A 12,065-nucleotide genomic window follows, 5' to 3' on the forward strand; every position below is an offset into this window, starting at 1 on the left:
GACCTGTCCTGCTCCCTGACACCAACTCCCTGACAAAGAAGGCTCATCAGCGTCTTTACCACCTCAGACACCTGCACTATCAAAAGCATCCTCACAGGGAACATCACAGACTGCATTGGGAACTGTACCACGTAGGACAGACAAATTCTCCAGAGGGTGGTGCATTCAGCAGAGCGCATCACTCATATGGAACTTCCTGACCTGCAGACCATCTACTACAAGCGGTGCCAGAACAAGGCCAGGAGGATTGTGAAGGACCCCGCCCATCCCAACAATACACTCTTCTCTCTGTTGAGGTCAGGGAAACGCTTTCGCTCCCTGAAGACCAACACAGAGAGACTGAAGAGGAGCTTCTTCCCACAGGCCATTCAGACCCTGAATCAGGCCAACTGATGGAACTGAGGGGACAATTCTGTGTATGATGTCCACAATAACATCACAATGTACAGTGTATATACACATAATATACATTCCCCCTCTTCATTCATCATAACATATTTATTCCTAACATATTTAATTATTAATTAAACTGGATTCCACTGCTCCTCGTTTTGCATCGTCAATGCGTATAAGTCTCTCCTTTAATTGTGGACGTGTCTGTGTTTAACCTTACGATAGCCTAAGCGCTACGTTGCCTTTCATTTAATCACTAAACGTCCCTGTGTGTTACACGCCTCATTTGTGCATCCTGCCAAGCCTCCTTGGCATCTTTACATCTTTAAACATACAGGTCGAGTTCTGTATGGAAATCTGACATTCTTTATGACATCACTCTCAGATTCGCCCATTACATCACTGAATATATGAAAAAGATTTGTGTTGCACATGAGGCAACCTAAAACCTCTAGTTAAACTTTTGCTTTTACATTAACAGACACACACATACACACACACACACACAATGTGTGTTAATGTAAAAGCAAAAGTGTAACCACCTCACACTGGGGTTGCTTGTGTAGTAGCATTCCAACAGTCCTATATTCTCCAGTCTTGTCCCAGCATGATGGGATGTATGCAGAGGATGTGGGAACTAGTAATACTTTGAAACAACTAGTAGCTCAGTGTTCCAACATCTGCAATCAACAACTGTTGTCACAGTTAGAGATTGATTGGGTACAACACACATGTTTCAGCAAGGGGGAGCCAGGACAATAGGTCAGAGGAGGTATATCAGCATCATCCCCACACACTGAACTTGGGAACCAAGACCCAATGAGTCCATGCACCAAGCTCAGCACCAGAGCTGCTGACCTAAGACTGAAGATCACGGCCTAAGATGGACAAAATAAGAAGCCATAGCAGACTACCAAGACCAAGTGAAGTACCTGAAGAGCTGCTGGAAGATGTGAATGCAGCCCTAAAGGTGATCATTACTGTGACCATCACTGAGACCAACCAGCTGATTATGCTACAATGATACTTTAGATGTTTGGCACCAAGAATGAACATCATCAGGATAAACATCATCAAGGAGCAGCATCCTCTGTGGAGGACGATGTGGGAGGCCAAGATAAGGGCAACATGGAGAGAGGTCAGCCAGCTATCAGTCATGCAGAAAGGCACGATGAAGGTGATGAATGTACCTGAGAAATCCAACAAGCTGTCCATACCTGAGGCCTTGGAGACTGCCAAGCATGGACTAACTGCTCCTGTTGCCCACTTGAAGAGTTACACAAGACAAACAGAAGCCACAAGAATAAACATTCTCCCATGAGTGTGTACTATCGGTGCCAGGGTAACAGCAAGTGTGGGATTTACCAAGAAGATACCCTGTTCCCAATGCTGTTCTACATGGGCAAGGCAAGGATAAGGAAGATAGCTAGAACATACTACCAGAAGGTAGCATATCAGATGTTGAGGGCAGATTCAAGTACCTTAATCCCACAGGCAAATGGGATATATATGAAATATCTTTCAATTCAGTCCTAAGTTGACTTTCATTTTTATTTATTCACACTGCTGTGTCTTAGTGCTAAGATGCAGTTCTTCTCTTTCTCAATTATTTCAGTTGGTTGGTGTTAGTGATGATACTGACTGGACATCACACTAATGTAACAACTTATGCAAACTTTTCAAACTTTCTGTTAGATGTGATGAGCAGAGACAGAGTCATATCCAGACAGTTTATACAGGGGTAATCCAAAGGCGTAGTCAAGGAACAAGCAATTGTCAATATCCAGTAAACAAAAGATCAATAAGGCAATAGGCAATGGCATAAATCCAGGGAACAAACATAAAAGTTGATAACCAGAGAATAAACAACGGCTCAGAAACGTATGACGTAAACAATACATCGCCAAGACACACAGTACAAACAGAGCTTAAATACTGAAACACATTAGGGAAAAGGAGACACAGGTGAGCACAATAATCTGGGGAGGTGGAATGAACAGGAGGTCTGCAGGTAATGTAGATCGATGAGGAACTAGTCTGTCCGGGTTGTGTGACACTTTACATATTAAATGATAAGTATCTGCATAGCCTAGCGTCTCCTGAAAACAACATATGGTATGTGTGATTAACTCTTGTAAATACTTTGTAATTGTAAGTGGTATTGTCCAAAATACAATGCAAGTTATTCGGTTGCCATATATATATATATATATATATGTGTGTGTGTGTGTGTGTGTGTGTGTGTGTGTGTGTGTGTGTGTGTGTGTGTGTGTGTGTGTGTGTGTATGTAACAATGTTTAGTCAGCCCAGAATGGGTGTGTAACCACAGGCTATAATAAGTAAGGCCACCTTTAAGGCAAATAAGGTGTATTTGTATTTACATTATATATTAACATGTTTACATACATTATATTACATTTATTGAGTTATGTCCACTAATGGGTTTGCATTATCACCAAATTATATTTAGAATTATATTAATTCTAAATATGAGTGCAGACATAGTCAAGCATATAAGAGGACAAGATTTTACCATACCCTAGAGGTCTGCCACAGCCTAGGAGCTTGCATTCTACTGTCTATCATTACATGTTAGAAATGTATCTATCACACACTGCAGTACATACAGCATATATAGCATCTGTTCTATTTAAATATAACAGCACAGTGATTTGAACTTTTTTAACTTCTGTAACTTATTTAAAATAAATTTACATCAATAGATTTAGTTTCACTGAAGGCTGAGAGGTTTCGCTCTTTCTTTGATGTTGTTTAACATTTCATTTGGTACCACCCACTTACTCCTAAAGTCGAAGCGCCACACTCTACAGGTGGCAATTAAAATTCTGGTTTCTGGTATTTATGTCATCAATTAGAAATGGATTTTTCTTCCTTCATAAAAGTACTTTCGAAAAGCTTTAAAAACCTAAGTGCGATTTGTCTGCATTGTAATTGACCTCATTGCTTCAGAAAAAATTTGTTGAGAAAGACTTTGTATGTCCTTGTGAATATTTTTTTAGAGTCTGGTTTTTCATATTGTACTTATTGATTGCATTCTTTATCTTTTCCACCATCACATTTTACCCGAAGTCTGATATTTTACTGGATACATATAACTGCTGTTACTCATATTTGCTGTGTTGTTTTCCTGGATTCATTTGGATGGGCCTGTTCTTTAGTGATGGTTGATATCTGTCCTGTGTTACCAATGAATTAAACATTCATTGTGCTAACAACACTCAAGAGGTTCCAGTGGAATGGTGTAGTAAAAGACTGCAGACAGATCTACTTTTACTGGTCAAAGGTAAGTTACATAGTGGATCACAGGACCCTACTATAGGTAGTGTTGCAATGATACTTCAGTCATTACTATGTCAAATTCATATGGGCTCAATATATTCATTTGCAGTGCACATACTACTATATCCATCTTACTGCTTGTATGCATTTTGTAACATATGCAAACTAAAGGTTCAGTAGCATTTGGACATTTTTACAGGAGATTGAAAGAACTTAATGTATGTGTGAGTTTTGTCTCTACTTTGTAGTGCTTTGTTACTGGATGGACAGTGAGGTTAGAATGTAATAGCTTTGTCATCTTTTGTTTCAGATTTCAGATTTCGTATTCCTGTTTCTGGTGTCATTCATATCACTGACTTGTAAGTGCTGCGCAAAAGATAACACAGATGAGACAGATTCAAACAGTCAATCCCACAGTCAAATGGTTTCTACCATCTCAACAACTGCAAATCAAGACGAATCGGTGTCTTCACCCGATGCTTAAATCATGGGACCTGAGAATCCATGTGCGCAGCTCCACACTGTGTTGATCGATTCTGTGCACAACCTTTCAAAGGAAAGATTTGAGAAACCTCAGGCTAGCACTATAAGTTATGGGGTCATGTCATGAGTGTCATGTTCGCGGACCGGAGCTTCTCGCTTCCTGATCTCTTCCGTTAATTCCAGTCCTTAGTTTCGTTTTCTCCACCCTTGTTTGTTTTCCACGCCCATCATTGTTTTCACCTGCCCCTTGTTTATAATCTTGCTGGCTTTGTGTATTTAAACCATGTTACTGCATCTCAGGTTAGTTGGTCATTGCTATTTCTGGGTCTATGTATCTTTGATGTTCTGACTGCATCACTTCTGGTTATGCTGTACTCGTTCTCTGTGTTCCAAGTTAAGTTACTCTCTCTGTTTATCTCTTCTTTAGTCCTACATAATTTCTATTGGTGTTTTAGTTGATGTTTCCTTCATCTGTGCTGCCCTCCCAGTTCATGTTCGTTAAGCTGTTTCTGTTCTCCTGTCCGCTCTGTCATCTCAGTACTCCCGTATGTTTCTTTCCTGATCTGTAATCACCCTGAGTTGGGCTCTTATTCTTCTTGTTTGTTTCTGGTGTTTGTTATTAAACTAGGCATTTATCTACATTGTCCTGTTTATCATTTTTCCCTGTCTTGCCCTGTTTTGGATTCTGCTTGTTCTCAAGTCCAAGGCGCTGGTACTTCGGTATGTGTGTTTGCTATCCACCTCACCCATGTTACTCCTGGCAGCATTTAAAAATGATATACTTGTCTGGGGATGTTTAAGTACATACATGTTTTCCATGTAGGATGCTTTTTCTTGTATGTAGCAAAGGTTTCTGAATTTAATGTTATTTTCTTCATAGCTTTTTGTATTTATTTATTTTTCCTACTTTTGTTGAAGCTACTGAATTTCTAGTTTGACGCAAGCTTAAACTTTCACGTAACATTTATTGTGTGTTTGTGGAGTGTCCTGGGCAGGCGAGTTCTAAAGAATCTAAAGGGGTAGAGACCTGGTGCTCTTGACCTTTTATATAAAGGTTCATTGATCTTTAGTTGTAGGGACTGGGGGGGGGAAATATGGGAATCACTTCACTTGAATCCAATCATGAAATCGGAAGGTTTGCATCCTGTCCTGTAAAATAATCCCAAACCTTTTCAGTCGATACTACTTCTGCTAGGTTGTTGAGATTTTCAGTGCCGTCTTGTCCTATTAAATGATTGTTATATGCTAAATATCAGACAACTGCAACTCTGGCCTCTTCCTAACCTCCCAATTCCTCGATTTTTGACGAACTGAATTAAACATCTGTATTTGACATGCATTTATACGCTTTGTTGTGTCTAAAGCTTTGCTAACCTGTTGTAGGAGGCATGCACCTTCCCTTGACCTTCAGCAGCCTCAGCTCATCACTCTGTTGCTATCTTCCATTGGCTCTGGCTACCCTTATTGCACAGTAATGAGTGCAGCTTCTCAAATGTGATTGTACCAGGAAATGTATGTAGGCCGCTGTTTTGTGTGCTGTGACTCTGCAAGCTACTGTAGTTGAAGAATCTATGTAAGGTCTGAGCACTCTGGTTGGTTTCCTGTGCAAGCAGGAGGTTTACAAGGTCGACAAGGACATTTCCCATGATCGACTTTGTGAAGTCTATTTTGACCTTCTTTTACTCTTACAGATGACAAGTCTTATTGGTGGCTCAGCATCTCTGCCTTCACTCTGTCCTCACTGGTTACATTCCCTCCATCCACACCTTTTTAAAAATTCCCCCCCAAATCTCTTCATGCTCTTGTATCTTAAGTGTTTTGTTAAATACAGTTCTGACTCCTTTGATCTCATGTCATTTTCTGGCTGACATTTAAGTCTATTAATCTTTTTCTATTTCAGTGTATCCTTCACTCATTAATCTGGATTAGGTTTATCTAAGTTTTTGCTAAATGTTGGTCACTTTCTTTTGTCTTTATAGCTGCATTTCATTTGTTTTGCTAATACATTTATGTTCATTGTATAAACCATTTAACTAGGACACTAAAACTACTCGAACTGAGAGTAATGGTTTTGTGAGCTTCATTGCAAGTGGCACTGAAAGTCAAGAACTGAACAGTCATTGTATATGGAATAGTTTCCCTTTACATGTCATATCCATTGTTGGTGTAACTATACTACTATTTACAGTGAAATAAACAGACCAACAGGGCGTGAAACATTCAATTCTAGCTGGTTGCATCATGGCCAGAGGTCCGTGCAGAGCTGAAGCAGAGGTATTGTAATAGAAAAGCAGGGAAAAAACAGAGGAAAAAAAAAGATGTAGGCCCAAACCTCAGCTTCCTTCCATCATCATGGGGAATGTACCGGAAAATAAAGTGGCCAAACTCTCTGCTCTGATGCAAATGCAGCCAGAGTATAGGGAGTGCATCATGTGCTGAGTCATGGCTGAACCAGAACATATCGGCCTCATGTTCAGGATTGATTTACTACTGCGAGGGTGGACAGTGTGCAATCAGACCGAAGAATTAAGAAGAAATGAGGAGGGCTTGCAGTATATGGGAAAAACAGATGGTGTAACCCTGGACACATTTCAGTGCAAGTAATCATCTGTAAGGCAGATATTGAACTGCGTGTGGTTAGGATATAGCCGTATTGTTCGCCGTGCAAACTCTTCATTCCGCTGACCTCAACGCTATGCACGATGTTCTGTCAACTGTCACCAGAGTACAGGACAAAGCCCCCAGTGCATTCCTCGCAGTATTTGGAGAGTTTAATCACACTTCTCTCATCTTGTCTGCCTACATTCACTCTATGAAATATCGAAGCAGAGAACACTGGACCTGTTGGATGCTAATGTTAAAGTAGCATACTAGCATAGGCGCTGCAGCTCTTGTAAACCTCACCACTCGTACAAGCCACTTCAGAGACGGTCAATAATGACCAGGACAGTGAGGAAGTGGTCACCCAAGGCTGTGGAAATATTGTTAATATTGTGACCGTTGTTGGACAGAGTAGGATGATCCCCTTGAGTCTTGGTTCCTCTCAAGGTTTCTTCCTCGTGCTCTTTGCCACTGTCGCCCTTGCCTTGCTTACTGGGGCTTGGACTTGAACATTTATAAAGCTGGTTTGTGACATCTGTTGTAAAAAGCATTATATACCCCCTGTGGTAGATTTTCTTATTTTTGGTATTAGTAAAGAGCCTGCACCTTTTGATCTAAGCAGATATGGTGGGTCATAATGCACTAGGAGTTTGCTATGGTATGGTGGGGCAAGACCATTCAGTGCTTTGTATGTAATTTAGAAGTATTTTATAATAAATATGAAATTTTACTGTGAGCAATGTAATGTAGCTAACACATTAAAAAAAAAATCGTTTAATCAAACTGTGTAGTTCTAGAGAACTTGGGCTGACAAGTTTTGAACTAGCTGGAGCTTATTTTAGCATTTAGTTTAGCCAGATAGTAAGGCACTAAAGATAGCATTTATCACTTTCTAGCTCTTCTGCATCATGTAAGGAGAGTATGTTCCTGAGGTAGAGAAAGGCAGTCCTAGAAATATTGTCATGAGCTTTGAATGAGAGCCATAATTACACCAAGATCTTAACTCTTTAATAAGGCGTGCTTCAGAAACCATCAAAGTTTATTATGTAATTAGAGGGTGAATTGCCAGTTTTCTGTGGACCCATTAGAAGCACTTCTGTTTTGTCAGACAGCCAGTGTCTGATGTCCTTTACACATTCCTCAATACTACTAAGCTGCTTATAGGTCCTGTGGTTTGGCTGAAACATATAGCTGAGTATTATCAGCATAGCAGTGGAAACTAGCACAGTTTTAATGTATGTCACCTAGAGGTAGCATATATAAAGAAAAAAGCAGAGGCCCTAGTACAGATCTTTGTGGGACACCATAGCTAACCTTTTGTTGTATGCTGAAGTCACCATTTATGTTTATAATCTTGTAATAGTAAGCTAAGATTTACCAGAAAAGGGCTGTTCCCCTAATCCCAGCAGCATTTTCGAGTCTATCTAGTGAAATATTGTGATCTATTGTGTTAAAGGCTGCATTGAGACTAAATAATATAAGACAAGAGTCACGACCCTGATCAGAGGCCAGCAACAGGTAAGTAGCTTCTTTAGTCAGCTCTGTCTCTGTACAATGATGAGTCCTAAACCCTGACTGAAAGATTTCATGCATGTGGTCCTGATTCGGGTATGAGCTTAGCTGCTGAGCTACAGCTTTTTCTAGGATCTTTGAAATAAAGGGAAGGTTGGAAAGGCTGGCATGGGCCAAGGTTAAAATTTTTGATAAGTGGTCTGATTCCTGCTAACTTTAATTTATGTATATAGCTAATGTTCAAGGAGGAGTTTATTAAATTCAGTAAAGTTTCAATTATTTCAGGTAGAATTTCTTAGTGTTTGGGTGGCAAATTTTGTAGGCAGGTGGAAGATCTTGAGCATGAGATCAGAGATGAAAGTTTAGAATCCTTTCATCTTATCCAAGAGCCTGAAGTCTTTACTGGCATGGATGTTTTGATCTCTATGTAACTACCCAATGCCACATTAATGCTCTAATATGTGAATCTCTAATGTGCTTAATTTTCTCAATGGAAAAAATGCATGACTATGTTATGATGTAATCTGAGCTGTGGTGTCAGTTTTTAGATGTTTTTGTAAACAAAACACTAAACAAAGTTTGAGCAAATAAGGCAGCAAACAAGGCTCAATATCTGCATTTCCTGGTCAGCTATTGCTCCTTCCGTAACTTTTCACCAACTCAGGAATGCCAATCTTTGAACTGCTTTCACCATGCCCATAGTGACTAACATAAGGAGCCTAAGCAAGATGTGGGGATGAGTTACGTTAAACAAACGCACGTTTATTCACACAGAAACCAAATACAATGCAGCAATGAAGCTAGCGTAACATCAAACACCGACAACAGAACCATAGGAGTTTATATACATATGTAAATGACAAGCAATTACAAACAGGTGTGACACATGGGGGGGCCACACACACACACGGAGACATTTGGGAGGAGGGGACATGCATAATTGTAATGGTAGCTTTTTAATTTTTAAAATCTTCAGCATTTCTGTAATGCCTAAACTTTGGGCTGACTGTGGCAGCAGCGTTCTATACAAATAAGGCTGGTTTATTAATAAGTTGACATTGCTGGCTAATTTCTGAAGAAACCGCCATTCCTTAACCTCCTCATACCTCACCAGCCGCTATAAAATGTGTCCAATTTCTTGTTTGTTTTAGTCAGGCCCCTTTTGAATTGTACAGAATATTTACCATTTTACATTTACCTGATGCTTTTATCTAAAGTGACTAATTATAACTGAATACAACTTGAGCAATTGAGGGTTAAGGGCTTTGCTCAGGGGCCCAACAGTGGCAGGCCTTGAACTGGCAACCTCCCAATTACTAGTCAAGTACCTTTTAACCACATGTCTTTTATGTCTGAAATGCACACAACCTAGTGTGATTATCTATCCAACAGCATTTTATAATTGTTAGGAAAATGTCAGTCTAATTTCTATTACTTAACTCCTTGTAATGCTGTGTTGATATTTTACACTTCAGCTATATGCAATTATAGTTGCGGTGCTACTTTCACTTCTCAATGTAAACATGTTTTATTAAATTTGCATTATTTTCATAGCATAATGCTGTTTTATTTATGACTTTTCATTTGGTTTTTTGTGGCAGCAAGAGTAGATTATAAGGGGGTGTGGGGAGAAAGGTAATTAATGGCAGAGACGAGGAGAGGCAGAATGCAGGAGGCTATTTAATGAGCAAGGGTGACACACACACACACATGGGAGGCTAATAAACAGACATGAGGCAAGTAACACACAAACTAAGTATACAAACAACAGCGATAATGGCAACGTCACACGTGAACAGACTTACCGAAATAACCGCCAACATGGGAAACCAAACATGGCTCAACCAAGACTATGAACAGGGAGAACCAAAACAAGGACTGGAGTAAAGGAACAGATGAGGGGCGGAGAAACGAGACTAAGAAATGGAACAACCAGGAAGCATTCCTTAAGCAGCTTAGGAGTGAGTAATTCACTCACTCATGGTTAAAAGGGGAAAGATTCTCCACAAGTGGATGGATGCTTGGTTAAAAATGGTGCTACATTTCAGTGATGCTGCCCCATTGCATATGACAATACACTGCACACAATAGATAATGCATTGTATTATGTTGATTTGTCATTCAGTTTGTCATGACTGGTGTTGGAAGCATAGCTGCACTTGGTTCTGGCCTTTCACCTCATTGCGTTATGCCACTTCCTGTCTCTGCAGTAAAATGTTCCATTAAGGTTCCTGCAGGCATAAACTAAGCAAGGTGCTGGTAACACCAGGGTTATTTGTTTGATTCCCAGGGAGAACATGTACTGTTATTGTAATAAATAATTGCATAATAGTCATTTACCTTAGATAAGAGCACCTTCCATATACTATAAATGTACTTTGACAGAAAGTATAGGTTTGTATGAACTTTAAGGCCATTTTATTTGTGTATAATGGTTCAAAGTATTTGCAAGGTTTGCAACAGCCGAGAGGAAGTGTGCAAGACATGAGAGATTATTTTGAGAACGCGGTACTGACAGTCAGTTGAATGTGCTTGCTTTCTGGGGTGTACATCTAAAAGGGAAAAAAAATTCTGACAGAGCATGTGCAAAGATGTCTACAAAGATTTCTCACAATAAGAGCATGGAAAATTGCTAGAGATAATTGAAGTTACAATAGGTGCAAATAGCCTTCCTTCTAACCTTTTAAAATAATAATAATAAATAAATAAATAAAAACACATTAAAACCCTGTGGTAGTCAGTTGCCATTTGTAACTTCAACAATAGGCTACATTAGTGTGAGTGGTTGATCAATGTGAAAATGAAGGTTCTTGGTTGATTCTGACTTTCCCCATCAGTTAGCATCTTCGTCTGCACCACATACATGATTAGCAAAACTTTTAGTTTTTTGCCTCTGAGGTGCCAAATAGTATCCAGTTTCTTATCATGATCTAAGAATTCCTGCATCTGGTGTTCTATATCATACACTGTAGTCATAAACTCACCTGACCCAAAACCTTCAAACAGCTCATTCTATATATTACTTTTGTCACTGTAATAGGAGTATATGTATTTAATTTTAAAATAGGCATGCTGCTCTAATTTCCCCACATGATCTGCTTCACTGGATAGTCTTTGGATTTTAACTGATTTGACCTCACTGGTTTAATTAAGACCTCACATTTACATACCTCCCCTCCAACAGAAAACACAAACAAAGTCACAATTTTTGTTCTGGATTACTGATCTTGTTTAAGGCACTAAGGAACACCACAGTGTGTCTGATTAAAACACATGGATAGGAAATAAAGTTCCAGATGGTTTTGTTATCATTTTATTACCATCACAGGCACAAGGGATATGCAACATGGATGGAATGGAGGTGGATTTAGATGGTTGGTTTACAAAACACTAAAGCAAAAGGAAACAAACATTACAAACATATCCATCCTCTCATCTGACATGGCTAGCTTTAAGCATCAAATGCAATAATATACAAACAATTGGAGGAACACTTATTAAACACTACCAAACAGAATCATGAACACCTTGTACAGCAACTACTTGGCAAGAGGCCAGGAAAAAGGTTCTTTATTCCTGTTACTTATAAACCACAGTCCCAACCTACTTCCAGCCAGAAGACTTATGGGTAATATGGTCTTAATCTAGGGATTTCCAACATTTCTGTTGTAGATAGAAATTAAACCAAACCAAAGTGCACCAAACAGTCACAAGCGTACGCTCTGCAATGTTACAGCTTTAGTGGCTAGATCGCAGCAGGGGCTTATTGTCTATGC

Source organism: Electrophorus electricus, chromosome 22 (assembly GCF_013358815.1).
Source record: "Electrophorus electricus isolate fEleEle1 chromosome 22, fEleEle1.pri, whole genome shotgun sequence".
NCBI lineage: Eukaryota > Metazoa > Chordata > Actinopteri > Gymnotiformes > Gymnotidae > Electrophorus > Electrophorus electricus.